Genomic DNA, 6,896 nt, shown 5'->3' with positions numbered 1-6,896 from the left:
CCTTCACCGCGGTAAATAATCCAGCCCAGTTGCTATATAAAAGGCCATCTTGTGACCTTACCTAGTACCCTTCAACTTGTGCACAACCCTCACAACCATTCCTTCGCCATGCCGAGCCCTAGTATTTATCTGAGGACTCCAGATGCCACCCAGGTAGTTTTGTTAAAATATTGTGGGACTTTACCTGCAGTACCATGAGTGCTACCCATCCACCCCAGTATGAGTTGCTCAAGTCGAGGATCACACCAACCACCTCGAAATATTGGGCAGTAGTGCACATCCCTCCCGCAAACCCAAACCAAGACCCAACGGAAGTCTCCTTCGTGGGGAAATCTATGCCAGCTCCGCAAATGGCCATAGAAGCTGCTGCGTATGAAGCGCTTGCTCGCCTTCGATTCGCGGTACCCTATGCCAACGATCGAGGGTATTATTACTTTCCGAGTCGTGCAGCACCCGGAGAAGTAGCATCTTTTTCTGGTGGACAAATTGAGAGGGACCCAGTACTAGCCAACCTTGCCCAATATGTCATCGCTCAAGAACATTTGACCCAGGAGTAATGGGTTATCTCCGGAGCCTCGCTGAATTAAATCCTCAAATCGCCATCGGCAGACCACTAAGGCCTGACCAGGAGAGACGCATTCACTGACTAGTCAACCCGCTTCCCCCGATAGAAAAGGAGTGTGCCCCAGTACAAGGGACGTTTTCTCTGGACCCTCTCCATTTGCCGTTTTCATTGTAAACGTCATAACTATGTTTATCTATGAGTTGCAGCTTATGCTTGTACCCTAAGTTTGTGCTTGAGTAAACTATTGGACTTCAGCTAATGGGAGTATCATTTGCAAAACAGCTTTTAGCAAATCTTGAGGATGAGATTTTTCTTAAGGGGGGGGGGTAGTGTTGTATCACCCCAAAAAATTTAACCATGATTTGTTTATTAAAATTTTGCCAGGAAATTAAATCTTTCATTTTTTTGGATTTTCTTTGATTCAGAACCAATCCTTTCTTTGATATTATGGAGTGTTTACCCCAAGTGAAAACTTTCCAAATATATTATTGGACTTGTTTACCCTCTCAAGAAAAACATTTCTTTTATCAGTGGATTTATTTGCATAATTATTTCCCGTGAGCCTCTTTTGCACTACATCCCTTTGATAAATTTATTTAAAAATCCCACCAAAATTTGCGGATGTCTTGTGATGTTTTTAAACCACCTTGATGCAAAAATATCTTTTATTCATTGGATATTTTGAGCTCTACCCCTAGTTTTCAAATCTGGTCCAGTTTGTGGAATTGCACCACAACCTATTTAAATATTTCTTTATAGCTTCCACCAAAATTATGGGATGTTAGTAGTAGTATATAATTCAACTTTATGCAAAAACCCATTGATGATCTTTGAAAAATTTGAGTAAATCAACCTCATCTTCATTCTGGTCCAGCTTAGTGATTTGTACTGCAACCATATTTTAACTTGCTCCTTTACCCATGATTCTTTTTCCTACTTATAGACCACCCTACAAAGCCCCTAAGTCCAGGAGAGTGGACACATTGGAATATGTTTGGTCCATGCAATGATGCCCTTTTCTTTCTGTCCAGAATTAGTTTTCTCACAAACTTGCACTAACAAGTTTTTGTTTTTGACAAACTAACCTTGCCGCCCCCTGTATCATCTAAAGAGACACTGTTCTGGAGATTTTGGCTACCCAAAGAGTTGCCTAGATGCCTTTGGCGTTCTGTCAAGCACCTAGAGTGCATGGCCAATTTTGGCATGATTTTGAGTTTGCATTATAAGCTTGATCCACTGACCCAGCAACCTTGTCCACTAAACTCCTAGATGCCTCTAACCTAGACCTGTTAATTCCCAGCCTCGCCCAAGCCCTCTAGCACAAGCTGGCATTGCGTCGAGCAACTGGCGTGCGTGCTCTGGGCGCGGCCAGAGCGCGCGTTTTGCACATGCGTGCGCCCGAGTCGCCGTGTCCCGCTGCCGCCTCCCCGCGCCTATTCTGGCCCCTTCCCACTCCCAGCCATCGTGCCCCGACCCTTCCCTTGTCGCAGAGCCGCCCTGGCCCCCTCCTGGCGCCCCACAGCGCCATCGACGCAAGCCGCCGACGGCCACAGCAGGCCTCTGCCATGGACGGCGCCGCCCGAGCCACACCAGCACGCCAGCTCGCTCATGGAACAGCTCGAGCTCATCCCCAAACCTGTCCACTAGCGCCCGTCGCTGCCATGTCGCCCTGCTGCAACAGAACAACGGTTCGCCGGCGTCCTTATCCACGACCGCGGAACCGACCTAGTTGCGCTATATATGGAGACCTCGAGCTCATCCAAACCCCTAGGCAGCCTCTGGCCCTTCCCCTAGAGCCCCCACGGCCAGCAACCGACGGCGGGAAACTCTCTTCCTCGACTCCGGCCAGTTCGGCCACCGCTACACTCCAGCTCCGTTCGTCGCGAGCAGGCCCTCTCTCGTCCATCCCAGCACCGCCCCCCGACTCCTCTCGACCGTGCAGAGCTGCCCAACCTCTCAAACACGGTCAAGAACCATTGTAGCCCAAACCACCAAATCCACCCGAAGCCACCTCCACCGCGGAGCTCGCCGCTGGCGACTCCCTCCACCCCCGCCGACCCATCAACCACTGGGAGGACCGCCCTGAACTGGCGGATCCATCCCCGCCCTCGGGACCCCATGAGGAGCCACGGTTCATCGACGACTATCGCCGGAACCCTGCCTTCGCTCGGACAGAGGAGGAAGAAGGCACGGGCGACTGGTCAAACCTGACCAGTGGCCCCAAGGGACCCACTGTCAGTGACCCAGCCCCGCCGCAACATGCTTTAAGTGGAGGCGTATTCCTCCAAATGCGCCTTCGCTAGAAGAAAGCGTAAGCCCCCCGAAACGTTTTCTTTTTCCGATTTAATATTAAAAACAAAATATTGACTAATCTTTGACTGGCTATAACTTTTTAAATATAAGTCCAAATGACTTGATTCTTTTTCTTTTGTTTCCCAAATATTGTCTAGTTTATTTTCATATTTATTTGAAAATTTTCCAAACAACTTTTTTGTACTTTTTTGAAAGTGTTAATTTAAATTTTCTTAAAATAGGATTATGGAGAGAGAAGAAAACTTTCAAAAAGTTTTGGAATGCACCCTGCCTCTCCACAACTTGAAGGCAAGCATTCTGAACCCCGGCATAATATTGTCTTGGGTTGTTAATACGGTTGCAACCCCACCTTGTCTCGGAGATTTCGTTATTTTATGCGATGATACGATCATACTCATAAGTGCATATTGTTGATTCCATGCTGTTGGTATTTGTTATGTTTGTGATAGCAATCACCCTCATATGCCTCTCATACCTACCGGGAGGGATCCGGGAAAGTCGCTGTCTTGGGTAGACACGAGCTTGTCCCTAACCTTTCGTCAAGACGGTTATGTCTGCTAGGGCATGGGGAGGTATGACGAGTAGTGGTTCTTTCTGATGGATGAGAAATATAATTCTTGTGCTAACCATGCAGGAAATGCTTTAACCTCCTAAGTCGACCATAGATCGAGTCTTGTTCCAGTAACCCCCATACTTGTTTCTTACTACCACTTCCCCCTGCCACAGGTTGGGTACGGTTCAGTAAATTGTCAACCCTTGTCCTAGCACACACCGTATAGAGAGGCCATGGTGGAAGATACCGGCTGCATCCAGTAGGCATGCCACTTTGTTCGGGGGCATGGGTGTTTCCGGTTGGGACCGAGAGGAGGGCACCCCTTAAAGCGCGCGATATAAATTTGATCCCATGCTAAGCGAGGTTGTAGCCTCCCCACTTAGAGTTTCATTTGACGGGTGACATGGGTGATTCCAGACATCGGTAAGTTAGGCTGGTGTGTGCGGTCAGGTGTGTTTTCGAATGAAAGACCGTAGACGGAATTAGTCCCAATGGACTAAAGGAATCCATTGCTAGTGGGTAAAGAGTACACCCCCTACAGAGATTATATCTATTCGAATAGCCGTGTCCATGGTTAAGGACTACAGTCTGGGATGGTTGAACTGTCGGTCTTAGTGTCGGTCTTCGGAGGAAAGATTTCTAAACCAAAACATGGATCATGACTTGTGACACATGATGATTATGATTACTATTATTATGGACTAACCATCTACATTATTTGAATTACTGAGTATCCCTGGGACGGTTCTACCTCCTGGATATTCACTGTGATTACTCTTTATAAGCCCTTTATGTGGTGTCGCGGAGACGCCCGACTGTGGCACGCTTGTTACTCATTTACCTTATAAGCCCGTTATGTGCTGTCGCTCAGACGCCCGACTGTGGCATGCTTGTTATTTCAATTACTTATAAGCCCTTTATGTGGTGTCGCTCAGACGCTCGACTATGGCATGCTTGTTAGTTCAATTACTTATAAGCCCTTTGTGTGGTGTCGCCTAGACGCCCGACTGTGGCATGCTTATTATACCTTTTATATATAAGCCCTTTATGTGGTGTCGCCCAGACGCCCGACTGAGGCATGCTTTATATTATTATCCTTTCGAGGCGTCGCTTCAGACACCCGATCGGTGCATTTTATTTCTACCCTCGGGTTGTTTATTCATGTTCTATATGAATAATTTGCTTGTGCGCATCATAAATCTTATCTCGTGACTGACGTAGTGATCATGGCATATTTTAGAGCATGATTATCATTTGAGATATTATACCAATGTTCATAATGTTTGCGAGTACATTCAAAGTACTCACTGGCTTGTCCCTGGCTATTGTCTTGGCCAGATTTCTTGCGTGGAGAGGAGCATTGTGATGACAGCCCCGGAACCTACGCAATGGAGATAGCACCCTCGCGCAGATAGGAGTTACCCAGGTTAGTTGTTCCTGTGGGAAATGGAGTTCCATAGACGCTGATGATCCGCAAACCGCTTCCGCCATCAACCACTAGAAACCATTTGTTGTACTCATAGGCCAGAATGGTCTTGTACTACATATTATGTACTTTTCTTGGAATTTCTGTATCAAGTTGGTGTCTCATCAGCTAACAGTAATCCTGGGGCTGGTGAGCGCAAGGACCATTTTCTGGGAAATTTATATCCCGAAAATCCGGTCCTGACACATTTGGACTGACTAATGCCCCTGCTTATTTCATGAGCATGATGAACAAGGTGTTCATGGAGTATTTGGAAAAGTTTGTTATAGTGTTTATTGATGATATTATGGTATACTCGAAGAACGAGGAGGAGCACAAGGAGCATTTGCGCCTAGTTCTCGAGAAACTCAGGGAACACCAGTTGTATGCTAAGTTTAGCAAATGCGAGTTTTGGTTGAAGGAAGTCGGATTCCTTGGACATGTTATATCAGGAGAAGGTATAGTAGTAGACCCCAGCAAAATTCAGTCAGTCACTGAATGGTTGGCACCCACTTCAGTTAGTGAGATCCGCAGTTTTCTTGGACTCGCAGGATACTATCGGAGATTCATTGAGAACTTTTCCAAGATTGTGAAGCCAATGACTGAACTGTTAAAGAAGGGTACTAAGTTCAAATGGACAGACGAATGTGAGGTAAGTTTCCAGGAGTTGAAGAAACGGTTGACTACAGCACCAGTGCTAACAGTGCCGGATATACATAAGGAATTCCAAGTGTATTGCGACGCCTCTCGCTTATGACTTGGATGTGTGCTTATGCAGGACGAAAGAGTTGTTTCGTATGCCTCACGACAACTAAAACCTGATGAGTTGAATTATGCCACGCATGATTTGGAGTTAGCAGCCGTAGTGCATGCATTGAAGACCTGGAGGCATTACCTTATCGGAAACCAATGTGATGTATACACGGACCATAAGAGTTTGAAGTACATTTTCACCCAGAAGGAACCGATCCTTAGACACAGGAGATGGTTGGAGCTTATAAAGGATTATGATATGAAGCTACACTATCACCCAGGAAAGGCCAATGTTGTAGCAGACGCTTTGAGCAGGAAGAGTTATGCTAATATCCTTGAAAGTAAGGGATTGCCAAAGGAGTTAGCGAAGAATATCATGGAACTTCGATTGGAGATTGTTCCTAGAGGATTCGTAGCAACAATGGAGGTCCAGTCGACATTGCTGGACAAGATTCGGGAGGCTCAGAAGGATGACAAGGAGATTGCCGAGATAAAGGAGAAGATGAGCAAGGGAAAGGCCAAAGGTTTGAGGATCGAGTTTATGTGCCCTATAACCAGGAGATCAGGAAGTTAATACTTCAAGAGGCTCATGACTCACCATACTCGATACACCCAGGAAACACCAAGATGTATATGGATTTGAAGGAACATTTCTGGTGGACCGGTATGAAGAAGAATATTGCCGAGTATGTGGCCGTATGTGATGTATGTCAGAGAGTGAAGGCAGAACATCAGAAGCCAGCAGGACTATTACAACCTATGCTGATACCCGAATGGAAGTGGGATAAACTTGGCATGGACTTTATCACCGGATTGCCCAGGACTAAAGCAGGATATGATTCCATATGGGTAGTAGTTGATCGCTTGAACAAAGTGGCTCACTTCATCCCAGTGAAAACCACTTCTACCAGTGCAAAGTTGGCCAAGATTTATATGTCCAGGATCGTATGTCTGCATGGAGTTCCGAGAACCATCGTATCAGATAGAGGAACACAGTTTACTTCAAAGTTCTGGCATTAGTTACATCAGACTTTGGGAACAAGGTTAGAGTTCAGTACAACTTTCCACCCACATACAGATGGACAGACCGAGAGAGTCAACCAAATTTTGGAGGACATGTTGAGAGCCTGTGCGCTAGATTATGGATCTAGTTGGGATGACAATTTGCCTTACGCAGAGTTCTCATACAACAATAGCTACCAAGCCAGTTTGAAGATGGCACCGTTTGAAGCCCTGTATGGACGTAG

This window comes from Triticum dicoccoides, chromosome 2A (assembly GCF_002162155.2).
Source record: "Triticum dicoccoides isolate Atlit2015 ecotype Zavitan chromosome 2A, WEW_v2.0, whole genome shotgun sequence".
Classification (NCBI taxonomy): domain Eukaryota; kingdom Viridiplantae; phylum Streptophyta; class Magnoliopsida; order Poales; family Poaceae; genus Triticum; species Triticum dicoccoides.
The sequence above is the reverse complement of the archived record's forward strand: the minus strand, read 5'-3'. Positions refer to the sequence as shown.